This window comes from Hibiscus syriacus, unplaced genomic scaffold, assembly GCF_006381635.1.
Source record: "Hibiscus syriacus cultivar Baekdansim isolate YM2019G1 unplaced genomic scaffold, ASM638163v2 tig00110483_pilon, whole genome shotgun sequence".
Lineage (NCBI taxonomy): Eukaryota > Viridiplantae > Streptophyta > Magnoliopsida > Malvales > Malvaceae > Hibiscus > Hibiscus syriacus.
In genome coordinates, this window is record NW_024062759.1 from 106326 (window position 1) to 125356 (window position 19031).

At 33.5% G+C, this 19031-nt stretch overlaps 1 pseudogene; it reads left to right on the forward strand.

Annotated features, from left to right (window-relative positions):
- The first annotated feature begins 12085 nt into the window (after nucleotides 1–12085).
- LOC120129207 lies at nucleotides 12086–15565 on the forward strand (annotated as a pseudogene).
- Nucleotides 15566–19031: the final 3466 nt, after the last annotated feature.

A 19031-nucleotide genomic window follows, 5' to 3' on the forward strand; every position in this document is an offset into this window, starting at 1 on the left:
AATCAAGCGTACGGTATTTTATCATATTTTAAAACACTTGATTTTGTGTTTTATTTACACTTGATGTTGGAGATTTTAGGTCTCACGGATACCTTGTCAAGACATCTTCAAAGAAAAGATCAAGATATTTTGGAAGCGGCTTCATTGGTAAGAGCAACAAAGAAATCATTGCAAACTTTAAGAAATGACGGGTTTGGTTCAATTTTAAAGAAAATATATTCTTTTTGTCAAAAACATAGCATTAAAACTTTGGATATGTCAGAATATTATGTTTGTTGAAAACATTTTGATATTTCGATATAACAAATTAAGTTAAATGAATTTTAAGATTTTCCAAAATGATTTTCTAAGTATATTCGATATAATTATTCGAATATCAAAACATTACTCAAAATATTTCAAAAATCATTTTTAATCCTTACTTAAGTGTAAAAATAAGTTTTAATCTTAAAACAATTTCAAAATAATCTTTCAAAGTATTTCGAACCATTTCAAAGCCAAAAATTCTAGATTGCTCAGAGAGAACCGATTCCCCCCAAGGGGGTACCGATTTCCCCCTGAAGGGTTTGGCTCCGAGATTTTCAGAATGCTCGGAGGGAACCGATTCCCCCATGGGGGGTACCGATTCCCCCATAGTGGGTACCGATTCCCCCTGTTTAACGGTCGAAATATTTGAATTTTACACTTAGGGAACCGATTCCCCATAGGGGGTACCGATTCCCCCCACGCTCCAAACTGTTTTATTAATTGTTTTCACACTAAAACGGCTATATGATCTTCACTAATCATCCCCAACGTTCAGAAGAGATTCAAGGTGTATTTAAACAAGTTCTGAAGCCCTTGATCAACAAGAAATCATAGAGAAACAAGAGAGAAAGCATCAAACACCAAGTTTGTGCAAATTAAGCCAATTTTCCTTTCAATATTCATTTTGCTTTCAAGAACACCATTTGTGCTCATTTGTAATTATCTTTGAGTGTTCTTTTCTTGTTCTAGAATTGTGCAAACATCTTACCTTGTGAGATTTTCTTGTAAGTTTGCAAATTTGTAATCTTCTCTTTGGGAAAAAGAGTGTTCTCAAGAGTTGGGGTATACTCTTGAGGGATTTTGTAAGGTTATCTCTTTGGCCTCAAAAGAAAGAACAAATTAGTGAATTTGTTGGAAAATCCTTAGTGTGGATAGCTAAGGTAGTGGACGTAGACTTTGTTTGAGAAAGTAGAACCACTGTAAATCGATGTCCAATTACTTTCAATTTTTCTGCAAAAGCTTCCACGAAATTTTTAATTGCTAATTCACCCCCTCTTGGCCGATTCCGTCGATCGATTAACTCAACAATTGGTATCAGAGCCTAACTCATTTGAAGGTTTAATCGCCTCTTGAGTCGATTTGGGAAGAGTTATATCGATTATTAAAGTCATCAATGGCCTCCGCTTCAAACTTCGACTCCGGTCTCGATTCGATGCCCGTCAACAAGCCTCCTTTCTTCAATGGAGCTAACTATGCATATTGGAAGAATAGAATGATGTACTTCATTCAAGCAAGTGACATGGGAGCATGGAATGCTGTAGAATAAGGATACATCAAACCTCTCACTCATCCAAGGTTGTGGAGTGAATGAGAGACAAGAATGTTCCAGCTCAACTCCAAAGCCATCCATATTATTTTTTGTGCTCTTGGACCAGATGAATATGGAAGAGTTTCATCGTGTACAACCGCCAAAGAAATATGGGACAAGCTTCAAGTCACACATGAAGGTACAGATGAGGTAAAGAAATCAAAAATTAGTATTCTAACGCATAGCTATAAAAATTTCATGATGAAACCAAATGAAGACATCAAAGCTATGACGGATAGATTTTCAACGATTGTCAATGGTCTCAAATCATATGGAGAGATCATCTCAAATGAAAAGCTTGTAAGGAAGTTAGTCTACTCCCTCCCAAAATCATGGCAATCAAAGAAGACGGCAATCATCGAGTCTAAGGACCTATCGTCCTTAACTCTTGAAGAACTTATCGGTTCACTCCTCACTCATGAGATGATGCTTGAAGATGAGGTGGACCTTGATAAAGTTGAAGAGACACCAAAGGAAAAGGAGAAGAAGAAAAATATTGGAGTTGCTCTCAAATCCACAAAAGATGAGAGTGATTCTAATAATGATGATGATGACGAGGAAATGGCATTGTTTGCCAAACGGTTCAGAAAAATGATGAGACCTTACCAAGGAAGAAAATTCAAACGAAACGAAGGTCTCAAAAATGAACCAAAAGAGAAGGACCCAATCATTTGCTATGAATGCAAAAAGCCGGGGCATGTCAAATATGATTGCCCACAATTGAAGAAAAAGGGTCAATCAAAGAATAAGCACAAGGCTCATGTGGCTACATGGAGCGATGAAGAAAGTTCCGATGAAGAGGAACAAGAAGTAGCAAACTTGTGCTTGATGGCATTCGGGGAAGATTCTAAGGTAACCTCTAACTCATCCGATTTTGATGATTTATCTTATGATGAGTTATTTGAGGAGAACAATGGGTTGGCTTCGGATTATGAGAAATTGTTTTTAAAATATAAAAATGATGTTTCAAAATTGAAAAATGAAAACAAACTCATATCCAAAACCAACAACGATCATGAAAGTAAAATCAAAGATTTGCAAATCAAACTAGAAGAGTTTGAAAAGAAAATTTTAGATTTGCAAAATTTACTTTCAAAGATCAATGATGATCATCAAAAGAAATTGATGATCTTAAAACTTCTTTTGATAAAATTGGAACAAAACATTTTGAAAAAGGTGGAAATTCAAAATCCAACTTTGTTAGAAAAAGTTTTAGAAACTACAATCATAGAGGTCCCCAAAGAACCTCTAATGGAAAAATCATTAGAAGTATGTGGGTTCCTAAAGAACTCATTACTACTAAAGATAAAAATATCCTACACAAATGGATACCTAAGGGGACTAGGATTTTGGAAACTAATGAATATGGACCCAAAAGAATTTGGGTACCAAAAATCAAAAATTAATCTATGTTTGTAGGGAAAGGAGCATTGCTACAAGGCACGGGAAACAAATTCAAATTCATGGTACCTTGATAGTGGATGCTCAAGACATATGACCGGAGACAAAAGCCGGTTCATTGAGCTTAACGCCAAAAATGGAGGAGAAGTGACTTTTGGAGACAATTCAAAAGGTCACATTGAAGGTATTGGTACAATAGGTAATACCTCTTCCATACAAATTAAGAATGTTTTATATGTGAATGGATTAAAGCATAATCTATTGAGTATTAGTCAATTATGCGATAAAGGATTCAATGTCTTATTTGAAATTAATGGTTGTAAAGTCATTGACATTGCATCTAATCAGATTATGCTTGTAGGTCATAGAATAGGAAACATTTACATGGTGCATTTAGATTCTATTGATATGACTAATTTATGCCTAGTTGCTAAGGATGAGCATGATAGTTGGTTATGGCATAGGAGACTAGGCCATGCTAGTATGAGTGTTTTGCAACGGTTAATTCAAGGAGACTTAGTAAGAGGGTTGCCTAAGCTTAAATTTGATAGTGATAAAATCTGTGATGCTTGTGCTAAAGGAAAACAAAAACGAGTTTCTTTTAAATCTATTAATGATGTATCAACTAGTAGAGTATTACAATTGATCCATTTAGATCTTTTTGGGCCAACTAGAACTACTAGCTTGGGAGGAAAACAATATGCATTTGTCTTGGTAGATGACTATTCTAGATACACTTGGGTTCTATTCTTAAGTACTAAAGATGAAGCATTAGAAAATTTCATCACATTTTCAAAAATAATCCAAAATGAAAAAGGTTACTCTATCACTAGTGTTAGAAGTGATCATGGAACTGAATTTGAAAATCTTGGATTTATTGAGTTTTGTAATTCTAATGGTATTAGCCATAATTTTTCAGCACCTAGAACCCCTCAACAAAATGGAGTTGTTGAGAGGAAAAATCAAACTTTAGAAGAAATGGCTAGAACCATGCTTTGTGAAAATAATTTGCCAAAATATTTTTGGGCGGAAGCCACAAATACCGCTTGTTATGTTGTAAATCGAGTAATGATTAGGCCAATTTAAAGAAAACTCCATATGAAATTCTCAAAAATAAAAAGCCTAACATTAGCTATTTTCATCCTTTTGGATGTAAATGTTTTGTTTTAAACAACGGTAAAGAAAACCTTGGCAAATTTGATGCTAAAAGTGATGAAGGAATTTTTCTGGGTTATTCCTTAAATTCTAAAGCTTATCGTGTATTTAATAAAAGAACTTTAGTTGTAGAAGAGTCTATACATGTTGTTTTCGATGATAATCCCCTTCCGAGGAAGGATTCTTCTGTTAATGATGATGTAGGTATTGTACAAGCAAATGACGTTAGACATGACGTTGGAGAATCATCATCAAAGGAAGAAACAAAAGATGAGGAAACTCATGATCCCCTCGAGAATCCAACCAGTGAAGAAAGGGAAGTATCTTTTCCAAGAGAGTACAACTATGTCAAGGATGGTGAAATTATAGGTGATCCATCAAAAGGGGTAACTACTCGATCTTCTCTTAGAAATATCTGTAATTATGTTGCATTTATTTCATGCATAGAGCCTAAGAACATCAAAGGAGCATTAAAAGATGAACATTGGATTATGGCTATGCAAGAAGAATTAATCAATTTGAGAGAAGTAAAGTATGGACATTAGTTGAAAGGCCTAGTAATAAATCTACTGTAGGTACTAGATGGGTTTTAGAAATAAACTTGATGAAAGTGGTAATATAGTGAGGAACAAGGCTAGACTTGTTGCTCAAGGCTATACTCAAGAAGAGGGCATAGACTATGATGAAACATACGCTCCCGTAGCTAGGATGGAAGCAATTAGAATGTTATTAGCATTTGCATGTTTCAATGAATTTAAATTATATCAAATGGATGTTAAAAGTGCATTTTTAAATGGTTTTATAAAAGAAGAAGTGTACGTGGAACAACCTCCAGGTTTTGAAGATTCAAATTTTCCGGATCATGTTTTAAAATTGACAAAAGCTCTTTATGGTTTAAAACAAGCTCCTAGAGCTTGGTATGAAAGATTGTCAAATTTTTTAATTGAAAAAGGTTTTTTAAAAGGAAAGGTTGACACTACATTGTTTTTAAAGAGAAAAGGTAAAGATTTATTAGTAGTTCAAATTTACGTTGATGATATAATATTTGGTTCTACTAATGACGTTCTTTCCCAAGAATTTTCTAAGCTAATGCAAAGTGAGTTTGAGATGAGCATGATGGGGGAGCTCTCATTTTTCTTGGGACTCCAAATCAAGCAAAGAAAAGATGGCATCTTCATTAATCAAGCTAAGTACGTCAAAGATATGCTCAAGAAGTTTGGACTGGAAAATGGGAAACCTCATAACACTCCAATGAGCTCTTCAACAAAGCTTGACTTAGATGAAGGAGGTAAATGTGTGGATGTTAAATTATATAGATCCATGATTGGCTCATTGCTTTATCTAACCGCAAGTAGACCAGATATTATGTTTAGTGTTTGCTTGTGTGCTAGGTTTCAATCATGCCATAAAGAATCACATTTACTAGCTGTTAAGAGAATCTTTAGATACCTTAAGGATACTCCTAGTTTAGGACTTTGGTATCCTAGAGACTCTAGCTTTAGCCTGCATGCCTTTTCTGATGCAGATTATGGAGGATGCAAATTAGATAGGAAAAGCACCTCCGGTACTTGCCAATTCCTTGGAAATATGTTGATTTCTTGGTTTTCAAATAAACAAAATTGTGTGGCATTATCTACCATTGAAGCGGAATACATTTCAGCCGGTAGTTGTTGTGCACAAGTTTTATGGATGAAACAACAACTTTTTGATTATGGAATTACCATTCCTATCAAGTGTAACGATACTAGTGCTATTTGTCTCACTAAAAATCCCATCCAACACTCTAGAACTAAGCACATTGAAATAAGACATCACTTCATTAGAGACCATGTCACTAAGGAAGATGTAGTTCTAGAATATGTTGATACTTTGCATCAATTAGCGGATATCTTTACAAAACCCTTAGACAAGGAAAGGTTTTGGACACTTAGAAGAGAATTAGGTTTAATTAACCTATCTTCACTTAGTATTTAAAATAATTTAGCACTTTTAATAAATACTGAAAAATGCTTATAATAATAATTTTTGATTGCATTCTTGCTATTAGTTAGGGGGAGTTTATGATTCTTAGTGAAAATTAATTTTATGTTCAAATAATGTTTAAAGATTAATTTAATTGTTTGAACATAATTATTTTTCAATATATGAGTTGCCTATACCACTAGAAAAGATTAATTTAGCATTTTATGTGCTTAAAAGTCGGATTTTAGCATTTTGGTGCAGAGGGAATCGATCCCCCCATGAGGGAACCAATTCCCCCTTTGAAGGGGAACCGATTCCCCCCACAGGGGAATCGATACCCCCTGGGGTTCTGTTAAATCGGGCAGAACACCCCCAAAAACCCACCTTTTCTTCTTCTTCCGCCGTTCTTCACCTCTAAATCTCTCAAATCTCCATTTTTCCTCAAATCAACGATATTAATCGGAATTTGCTTCAAATATCATCTTCTAAACCTGTTGGAATCATTAAAATCGTGCAAACAACATCAAAATCCCCTCATCTTTCAAGGTAAATTTTTCTAAACTCTCTATTACATTGATTTTGAACATAGGATTAGTTTTAATTAGTTCTAGGTTAAAATAGTGATCGGGCATTGATTGTTTAGTGATTAAAAACTAGATGTTACAACTAATTTCATCAAAAACACAAGAATTTTCCAAATTTTTTTAAATTTTCGAAATAAAAAAAAAATGATAATTTTCAAATTATTGTGTTTTGATTAAATTATGTTGTTGTTATGAAAACTATACATATATTGTTTCTCAAAACCATATTTTTCAAAAGTTTTTCAAAAACTTTGCCCATTAGGATTAATTTAGAGAACCTTGAAATATTGAGGACTCAATTGAGTTTTGGGATTAATTGAATTGCATACATTTGTTTTTAAAATTGCAGGTTATCAATTCTATTCTGATTTCCTAAACCATGTCCAATCCTAAACGTGCTAGGTCTTCATCTAGTCGTTCTAGTCGTCAACCAAATCCTCCTCCTATTCCTCAAAATCCTATTCCAAATCTTGATCCTAACTTGACTATCCAAATTCTTGTTTCAATCAACCGGGTCCTAAAGATTATCGTTATTGGTTTACCAATATTTTGACTCGTATAAGATTAGGGAAGAACGTATCCCATCTCTTCAAACTATGGTTGATATTAACTTTAAATATCTCCCTATCTTGCACGAATGGAAATTTGATAAACTTTTCGAACTTGAACCCGTTGTCTATCATCAACTTGTTTGTATCTTCTACTGTAATGCCATTTGTATCAAAAATCGTGACAAAACCAAAACCATAGGAGTACGTTCCTACCTCCTAGGTCAATATTTCCATCTTGATCCGGATTACATATCTAATGCCTTAGGCTTGGATAATGAAGGTTTATCAAACAAAAAACAAGTTTTACGCTCACGATATAAACGGAATGATAGTGCAAGTGTTCTAGATCTTCATGAGCGTTTTCTTCATCTCATGATCACTTGGTGGTTTCGACCATCCGGGGGTCATTATTCTACTCTTAGAGCTTTAGACCTTTGGTGGTTGCATTGTTTTGAACACAACATAAAAATAAACCTTTCCGAGATTATCTTTGCTAAGATCGTTGAAACCGTTAACCTAGTGCCAAATAAGAAACTCTGTTCTTCACTAGTTTACGGTTGTATCCTTAGTAATCTCTTTTCTAAAGTCGAGCTTCGAGTTGGTCTAGATGCCGTTTTTCCTCTTAAGAAACAAATTAACCTTCTTTCCTTAACGAGAGCGGGATGGATTAAGGATAAGGAAATCGGGGAATGGGTTCGATCTTCTGCAACTACTCCGGGAGCTAGTTCTTCACGAGCTCCACCCGAAGCTGACGAAGATCTCGAGCTTGAGCAACTAATGCGAGACATCGATGAAGCTGAAGCTGAACCTAAGCAGGCCGAGGAGCAGCCCGAAGAGCAAGCACAACAATCGACTCAAATGCCTCCATATTTTCAATCTTTTATGGAGACATTTGATTACCGATATGCGACCATGGATTCGCGCTTTATTTCTATAGAGTCCCATTTATCCACAATGGGAGCTCAACAATTAGAAATTCTTCGGGAAATGCGTGCAAATAATGAAGCACCAATGCACGTATTATGACCTCACTAACGAAATGGCCGCTATGCGAGCTCATTTTCCTCCTCCCGATCCTCCTACGATGTTTGATTCTATGTTTTAATTTGTTTTCCAAACTTATTGTTTTAACATTTTGAATATTTTGGATGTTTGAATTTGAGTATTGTGAATTTGTTTGGATTTGTTTGGATGGTTTAAACTTATATGTTTGGTGTGATTTATTTATTATTGCATCATTTACATCATTATTAGCAATATGACCAATTTTGCCATATCACATTATTTATGAACATTGATTACGGAACTAATGGCTAACGTTCTCTTGATTGTGATCTTAGCACTTAATTGGCTTAATATTTTTCACATTTATTTGATCTTTTTGATTTAACAAAAGGGGAGAAGTGTGTTTTAAGTGTGTTTTTAAAATGATAAATGGGAGAAGTGTTAAAGTAAGGGGGAGTAATTTCAAAACTTGATTTCAAAATCTTAAAATTACTAAAATGTTTTGTTATATCAAAAAGGGGAGATTGTTGAAAACATTTTGATATTTCGATATAACAATTAAGTTAAATGAATTTTAAGATTTCCAAAATGATTTTCTAAGTATATTCGATATAATTATTCGAATATCAAAACATTACTCAAAATATTTCAAAATCATTTTTAATCCTTACTTAAGTGTAAAATAAGTTTTAATCTTAAAACAATTTCAAAATAATCTTTCAAAGTATTTCGAACCATTTCAAAGCCAAAAATTCCAGATTGCTCAAAGGGAACCGATTCCCCCCCCCCAGGGGGTACCGATTCCCCCCTGAAGGGTTTGGCTCCGAGATTTCCAGAATGCTCGGAGGGAACCGATTCCCCCATAGGGGTACCGATTCCCCCTGTTCAACGTCGAAATATTTGAATTTTACACTTAGGGAACCGATTCCCCATAGGGGGTACCGATTCCCCCCACGCTCCAAACTGTTTTATTAATTGTTTTCACACTAAAACAGCTATATGATCTTCACTAATCATCCCCAACGTTCAGAAGAGATTCAAGGTGTATTTAAACAAGTTCTGAAGCCCTTGATCAACAAGAAATCATAGAGAAACAAGAGAGAAAGCATCAAACACCAAGTTTGTGCAAATCAAGCCAATTTTCCTTTCAATATTCATTTTGCTTTCAAGAACACCATTTGTGCTCATTTGTAATTATCTTTGAGTGTTCTTTTCTTGTTCTAGAATTGTGCAAACATCTTACCTTGTGAGGTTTTCTTGTAAGTTTGCAAATTTGTAATCTTCTCTTTGGGAAAAAGAGTGTTCTCAAGAGTTGGGGTATACTCTTGAGGGATTTTGTAAGGTTATCTCTTTGGCCTCAAAAGAAAGAACAAATTAGTGAATTTGTTGGAAAATCCTTAGTGTGGATAGCTAAGGTAGTGGACGTAGACTTTGTTTGAGAAGTCGAACCACTGTAAATCGCTGTGCAATTACTTTCAATTTTTCTGCAAAAGCTTCCACGAAATTTTTAATTGCCAATTCACCCCCTCTTGGCCGATTCCGTCGATCGATTAACTCAACAATGTTACTCCAAGAAACCGTAGGACCAAGATTACTAATCAGCATCATTTTGAGGTTGAGATTTTTAACACGGTTTTGGATATGCAAATTCAAGAATTTGGGGATCGATTTAGTGAGGTAAGCACCGAATTGCTAGAAAACATGGCGGCTTTAAGTCCTTCTGATTCATTTTCTAAGTTTGATAAATCAAAGTTGTTGAAGTTAAGTGAGATGTACCCAGATGATTTTAGCGATTCAGAAAGGACATATCTTCTTGGTCAACTTGATATCTACTATCACTCTTTGCTACATGATGACAGATTTGCTAACTTGAATCGAATTGCCGACCTTTCTCGCTTGATGGTGGAAATAGGGAAACATCGTTCTTTTCCTTTGGTCTATAGGTTATTAAAGTTAGTTTTGGTTCTGCTGGTTGCAACTGCAACGGTTGAAAGATGTTTTTCTACAATGAAGCTTTTAAAGACATACTTGCGCAACAAAATGAGTGACGATTTTATGAATCATGCCCTGATTTGCACAATAGAAAAAGAAGCACTTTTAGATGTTAAGATTGAAAGTGTAATCAATCGCTTTCAAAAAATGAAAACACGAAAAGTCAACTTTAGAATGTAATTTCTGGACATTTTATTATATTTATAGATATCGTATTTTTTTTAAAAAAAATTATAAGAGTTTTTGTTCAACCCCTGAACTTTTATCCTGGGTCCGCCACTGTTAGAAATAGACATGTTTGTTTCACATTGCATGTAATTTTCATAATACGCTTTATGATTGATCTATGTCATTTGATTATATTTATATACATGGCCATTAATGGGTCTAATCATGATTGATATGAGAAAAAAAGTCGTTTTAATCCTATATGGATATATTTGATGGACGATATTTATATAGAATATCTATCGCATGATAATAAATTTTGAGTTCATAAGGTTATATATTTATCAGGAAACATATATAACTCAAGTGAAATTATGACACATATCATAAATTAAGTAACTAATTATGCTATAAAATCATAAGGTATTAGAAATATTATGAAAATAAAGTGTAGATATTATTAAAGTTATATTTATAATTTGATAAGAAATCGGAGTGGACAATATTTATTTATTTATTTTTGGTGAAAAAGGATATCACCCGTGTCTTGTTAAAAAACCTTCTAAGCCTAGTCAGAAGAAAATAGTACACATGATAATAAAATACAGAGGAAATTCAACATAGAGTTCACAGAACAAACAGAACGGAACAAAACCAACTCCTAATCAATGCTATGACCGTGGACTAAAATTCCTCCAACAGAGTCCGGTAGGAACTGCAGCAATTGAACCTCCGTTGTGTCGGCAACAACAGATTTTGCCAAATAGTCCGCCACACGATTTCCTTCTCGTCGAATATGCTGAACACGAACCTCCCATTGGTAATCTAGCAAGGCATAGATATGAGCTAAAATAGTAATAGATCTATTCCTCATCTTTCTATCCCGAAGCAAGTAGATAGCGTGGCTGCTATCGGACTCCACAATAACTCTCCGCTTCCCCAAGTTCCACGCGCAATTCAACCCGACATATATACCCCACATCTCAGCTTCCAGCACCGAGCATATACCAATATACTTTATAAAGCCCATCTCCCATCTGCCGGTACGATCTCTAATCACTCTTCCACAAGAAAATTTTTAAATCAGCTATATGAAATGTTATGGTCCTAAAAAATAGAATACCTAGTATTTTCTCTTAACCTATATCGTGATTAGTTTTTATGTTTATTATGATTTAATTCTAACATTTATTCGATAGCGTTGGGATTAAAAGCTGTAGTTGTAGTGTCATTTTCGAATCCTAGTATTGAAAGTGTTGATATGTCTGGTTAATTCCACGGTTTCATTATCACATGTTTTAATACATTTCGTTCCTTTCTTTCAAATCTTCACCTGAACCGACTAGGCGTAAGACATTAAAATATCTACTGATTGGCTCTGCAGATTAAAAAAATGATTATCAAACTAAATAAGTAATTTTGGTTTTAACCAAATTATCAAATATAGTAAATAATTAATTTGGTTCCAACAGCATTAATTTTTTTTATTAATCTGGATGAGTAATACTCCTTTTAACAACAACTGATTTCGTTTATGATTCAGCAGCAGTGATTTGAATTACATGAAAGGGACAATCCCTAGAGGTATTAATCAAACTCAACCCAATGATTCATGTACACAGTAAAAGTAATTATTGCACTTCCATTTTAATATGAGACAAGCAGCTGTTCATGCCCCCATGACAGTGATTTGGTAATGAACAATTTGTGCATGGGACCCTTGTTTATCAATAATTGGAACTTCTCAAATGGGTGGTTTCTATTTATTTAGATGATCCAGTGATATCCAGGATAGGTTTTTTTTGTTGTTGTTGCTATTTTTGTTGTTTTTCTGTATCTCTAAGATGACTGTTAATGCCATAATTCACTTCTCGATGTTTTGGGTTGTAGATCTACTTGTTTCTTCTTCTAGTTCTAATGCCCAAGATGTTAGGAGATCGGAATTCCCAGATAATTTTCTGTTTGGGACAGCTACTTCTTCATACCAGGCATGCTAGCATGCTTTTTTTCATGTTCATCCATGCCTGTAATTTGCAGTTTGTTTGTCTGTTTAAGTTCTTTGCTTTTCACTTCTGTTTTTTCATGGTATATAGGTTGAAGGAGGATATCTTGAAGATGGTAAAGGCCTAAGCAATTGGGATGTTTTCAGTCATATTCCTGGTAAACAAGAAATTTTGAGATTGTAGATGTCTGGACTCTGGAGTTCAGCATTTATGTTTGAAGCTTAACAGTTTGATGAAATGTCTGTTAGGAAACATTAAAAAACAATGAGAATGGAGATATTGCAGATGATAATTACCATCTGTTCTTGGTATTGTCAAACTGATAAGTTCATTTTTTTTTCTGATTTCAGCCTTTAGAAATGAGAAGAAAAAGGTATGATTGTTGCTTTGTTTTCTGTATAATTTACCAGAAGGATGCCGAGACCGTTCAGTCGCTTGGGGTAAATGCATACCGGTTTTCGATTTCGTGGGCTAGAATTCTACCTAGTATGGCTTCCAAAACCCATAATTTTACTTCGTTTTGTTTAGATTATAACAATTTGTAGGATCTGTCGATGCTGGAACAGGAGGAAGGTTTGGTGAAGTTAATCCGGGTGGAATCAAGTTCTATAACAAAGTTATAAACAACCTCTTGCTAAGGGGTAAGGGGTTAAAATTGTTTCTTGAGAATTTTGATAAATGATAGAATTTGATTAAGCAAATGCAAAAGCAGGGATCGAACCATTTGTGACAGTACACCATTTCGATTATCCACAAGAACTGGGTGATAGATATGGGGCGTGGCTCAGTCCTCTGATGCAGTAATTTCTCCTTTTCTCCTCGCATTCAAGTATTTCCATATTTTAACCAAAATCATAACTTTTTACTGAATTTCAGGTTTTCTTGTTTGAAGAATATTTTGTTTTTTCTTGTGAAGAATTCATGTTGTTAGTTTGCCTAATCTTGATTCTTTTGCAGGGAGGATTTTGTTCTTTTGGCTGAAACTTGTTTCAAGAGCTTTGGTGATAGAGTTAAGTACTGGGCAACTATCAATGAGCCTAATATATATTTGCAGAAATGGCGTATGTTAGAGGAATTTATCCACCTGCTCGTTGTTCTCAGCCTTTCGGAAATTGTTCCGTTGGCAATTCTAACAACGAGCCTTTTATAGTTGTTCACAACATGTTATTAGCCCATGCGAAGGCTGTTAAGATATACCGAGAACAATTTCAGGTTAAAGAATGAGATTTCCTATATGTTTCTAGCTTGAACCTGGCTTGGTGTTTTTTCTTACACAAATTTGATGCCACTGCAGTCGAAACAAGGTGGTTCTATAGGAATAATTGCACAAACACATATGTATGAACCACTACGAAATGTAGAATCCGACCATCAAGCCGTCAATCGAGTTCTGGCTTTTACAGGCTGCTGGTAAGTAATCTCAACTGAAGTATTAAACTGTGTTTGCTTCCAACCTTCCAAAGCTTTAATACTTCTATGGTGGAATACATCATTTAAAAGTTGTGAACCAAAGCAAACCGAATACAATCCTCTAGAATGGTTTTTATAAGTTGCATATGGTTTTTACCTCTAAGAAGCCTAACTCCGGATAGGAGAAGGATTACAGATACTGAGATTCAAATCTCAACCTACTACATGAACCAAATGAACTAAAATTCCAGTTCAGTAAAGACATGTTCTTCAATGTAACATGAATTAAGTTATCATTAATCAGGGTACTGGATCCTTTTGGTATTTGGAGATTACCCTCCCGAAATGCGCCAGTACCACAGGAGTGAACTGCCAAGGTTTTCCACTGAAGAAACTGAATATTTGAAAGGCAGTATTGATTTTATTGGCCTTAACCATTATTCAACATTATATGCCAAGGACTGCATCCATTCTCCTTGCATCTTAGGTGGAGACCATTTCATCAGAGGCTTTGCATACACAACTGGAGAAAGAGATGGCATTCTAATTGGAGAGCCGGTAATTCCTTTTCTTGCTCCTGCTTGTATCTAGGCAGTCCGTGTTTACTTTGCAAATCTGAAGTTTATTACAAGTTTACTTTGCTGTTTTCTTGGCAGACTGGTGTTGAAAGATTTTATGTTGTTCCAAGGGGCATGGAGAAGATTGTTGATTATATTTCAAGAAGATACAATAGCATGCCTATATATGTAACAGAGAATGGTAAGTTGCAGAGCTATGGGTTTTGTCCATCCCTGTTTTTAAATCTGACACAGCTGAGTTCAAGCAGTAGGCATGTCGGTGTAGATACTGATAGAATTCGAACCTGTAACATTAGTATAGAACATCAATTATTTTTCTCAACAAATCCATATATGTATATGTATGTATATGCATTTCCTTTTAACTTGATTAAATTCTTGCAGGATATTCTGCTCCACTGACTAAGGCAGTTCCAGATTTGCTGCATGATGTCAACAGAATCAAATTCCACAAGGCCTACCTTGCTGCTTTGGCCAGAGCAATTAGGTAATTTAGTTTATCTTTCTTTACCTTTGCCCATATTCAAATATGAGTACGAGAATATGACCTTTTAAGGACCGAAAAAGTTTAGAAAAATGAACATACACTTGCTAAACACATACCTGTATTCAACACTTGTATCCGAATCTGAGTATCTCGATAAACACATACATGTATCCAACACTTGCATCTGAGTTTGTGTAACCCGAAAATGAAAGCTTTATTAACATTAAGATGGGTTGTTAATTTGAGACAGGAAGGGTGCTAATGTACGAGGATACTTTCTGTGGACCTTGATGGATAACTTTGAATGGGCAGGAGGTTACAGTTCAAGATTCGGACTTTACTACGTCGATCGTCTAACTATGAAGCGAACTCCGAAGCTTTCCGCTAAATGGTTTCAATATTTTCTTGCAAACAGAAGCAGTGCAAGAATTAACAGACTAAGGTTGATCAATGGAAGACAGAAATCTCAACATTTTGGCAAAAACAAACGTATCATAATTGCTAGAACCGAAGCTAATGCAACAGATATGTGATATCCAGCATGTCATGAAGACTCCACCTTGAATTGTTTATGGACCAACCTGCATGAAGAAAACTAAATCAGTTTGTATTTTTCCATCCAAGTTCAATCAATTATCAAAATTTTAATTTAAAGATAATATTAATTACGGTAAACTAAAAGATTGGTCACTTTCATCTTAGTTTTATACATTTTTCCTCACTGAATTCTAAAAACATAATATTTGGTCACTTTTATTTTTATTTAATTAAGATTTGGTTACTTTTGTTTTTATTTAATTAAGGTGTAGTTATTGAGGATTAACGATAGCCGATGTGACACAATGAATTTACAAAATTAAAAGGATAAATTATACAAATAGTCACTAATGTTTGAGTAAGCTTTCTAATTTTTTGTTTATCATTCAAAATATTCGATTGTTTTGTGTTCAAAAAAGTTAATTTCTAAGTTTTATTTTTAAAATTTAAAAAAGCATATATATATATATATAGGAAAAAATTAGAAAGCTTTTGTAGTAAACTAGATATAAAACCATTGTTAAATGACCTATTTGACGTTTTAGTGATCAATTTGTTACTTTTGAAACGTTGGTGGGAAAAATGAAACGTCGACAATCCATTAAAAGTATAACAACATTTAATCCTTAGTAACCGCGTCTCAGTTCGTTAGTGATCACGTTTTAATTAAATAAAAGTAGAAGTGACTAAATCTTATGTTTATTAAATTAAGTGAGAAAAATGTACAAAACTTAAACAAAAGTGATCAATAATACGATTTACCCTATTAATTATTGAAATTTCAGCCGACTATCCAACGAATAACGTTTAACATTTTTAATCCTTTGATATAGACCCTAAATTTGAAAATATTATTGAATGTAAATTTAAATCAATAACACCATTTGACAACTAATGTAAGCAATTAATAACATTGACCCACAAATAATAAAACTTTGAAATAGAAAAGCCCCGTTGAAATCTTTGGATGCACCGATTCAATTTAACTCATCAGCATGAGATATTTTTATAATTTAAAATTGTTTTTTAGTTGTTATAGATATAATAAAATTATTATTTTTTAAAAAAATTGACTTCATATCATAATATATTTACAAGGACATGTCAAAATCTTGTGAGACCTATGGAAGTTAAAAGAAGATAATCTTAAATTATGTTTTTACGATTCGATTCGCTTTTCGTTCGTGAGTTGGGTCGGGCAGTAATATTAATTTTTTTCTTTTTTCTTTTATAAAATATTCATATTCAAGATATAAATTTAAATTATAATACTTAAAATGTACATAATTAGAGACGTATAGATAGTTGCCTCGAGAATCAAGTAAAGTTTCGCTTGAAAACTTTCATAATCATACAATTAATGGCATGTTTAATATGAAAGCTACACAAGAACCAACAATTTAACTTTGGGCTTGCCTGGATAACTTGCCACTCATTTTCTTTATAAAGCCTCATTGGCATAAATTCATTGTTATTTGGGGGTACTAATTGAGAAATATTATTTGATGTATTGTCATGGAATATTTTTTTTTTACAAATATCGTATAATTATGATAAATATATTTATATTTTAAAATTAAATATATAAAACATTTTCAATATTTAAAAATTATTTGTAGAACTATTATTTATTTATATAAAAAATATAATACATTTTCATTGAATAATATTTATTTATCCAATGAGGAACAAGAAGACAAATCAATGAATCCAAATAACCCGATAATTGGATATCACTCTCCGTGGTGGTTTTACCTTGAGAAAGTTCCTCTGATAAAACATAATCAGTAGATCCAAACAACATGATATTTGGATCCTTGAATTGATCAATAGAACCCAATCCAAAATGCATGATCTCCAATGTCAAATCTTTGTTTTTTCTCAAGATAAAACAATTTTCCAATTCTAGATCCCTATAAATCACCGTTAACCCCTACGAAGTGCGCAATCTGTCGCACCACTGCCACCATGTCAGCCTCCAAGTGCCTCTTTTCCGCAACGATCCGATCGAACAACTCAGTGTTGGAGCAGTGCTCCAGTGCTAAGTGAACGCCAATTTAATCTTCGTAAAAGATGTGGAGGTCGATCACGTTTAAATGCGACAAAATGTTCTCAACGATCTTTCGCATCAGGGGAATTTCGTTGGTCAACAACGTGTCAGAGATAAAAAGCCAATATTGCGTCGTCAATAACGCTACCGTTGAAGAAGCTTTAGTTTTCTCGGCTCTAGGCGATGGCGTCGCTATGGTGGTGATTTTGTTTAGAGTTTTAATGGTGAATTCTCTACATTTTTCATGATCTTCATTATTATTTTTATACATTCTCTTACAACTAAGAACCCACATAAATTTGACTTCAAATAATTACAACTAATAATTAGAAACATAAAGGATATTGCAATAGAGTAGAGATATCTGAAGAAGAAGCGGGGAGAAGATGAGCAATATTGAGGTTTGAGAGAAAAAAATATTAAAAAAATAGTTAAATTGAAATGTCGTCTCTAAATTAATTTAAATTTACAAAAAAGACACATAACTAGTATTTTATCTAAAGTTTAAGTATTAAAATAAAAATTAAACAATTTTACTAACGAGTCATATCATCAAACTAATTGCATTTAACGTACAAGTGACCAAAACTTAATAAAATAATAACGTTAGTGACCAAAACTTATGTTTATTGAATTTGGTGAGCAAAAGTGTATAAATATGAAATGAAAGTGACCAAAACTTAATCTATGTATTATTTATGTGGGAATGATGTAATTTTAATTTTATATATTTATAGTGTCACGTCAGCAAACCGTTAAAGGTTTAACGACCGTTAACTTCCCGTGACTACATCTTAAATAAACGAAACAAAAATGACCAAATCTTATGTTTTTTTAATTCAGTGAAGAAAAAATATATATTTTTTATGTTGCAATAGAAAATGATAGAAATGGTTAACAATTAACATTAACTTAATGATGGTATTACTGTTCCGTTACATTTGAATTGAAATAATAAAATTTTAAAGACGAAAATAATTAAACTAATAAAGTTAGAGGCTAATAAAATCCGTTTATTTGTAAAAATTACGTCAAGTATTCACATTAGATTTAATTAGATTTAATCTTTTTTTATAAATTAATATATGATGAATATAAGGTAATATATGTTTAAAGATTCTCAAGACAATGAATATTCATATTCTGATGTTTGATGTGCTTAAATTCGAGACCTTAAAAAATAACAATAAATCTCTTAATCACTTACGTTTCTTCTCTTGATGATAAAACTTAAATAATGAGAAAAAAAAGCAAAAACTCTAAACTAATATCATGTTCTCGTCATAAATCAAAGTTTATATAAAGAAAATGAATTTGATGAAACCACAATGTCGGTGAATGGGACCCAGGCTTCATAAAAAAAACATAATAAAAATCCCGTTTCCTTCTTCTCCCTGTGTTCTTCACAACTTTCCCATGTGATAGAGCTAACGTGCCTTTGCTCAACTCTTTGCTGGCGACCTCCATGTTTAATGTTTGGTTTTTAGTGTCTATAGTTTGTGTAACATTCTTCATTCTAAACAGAAACTAAAC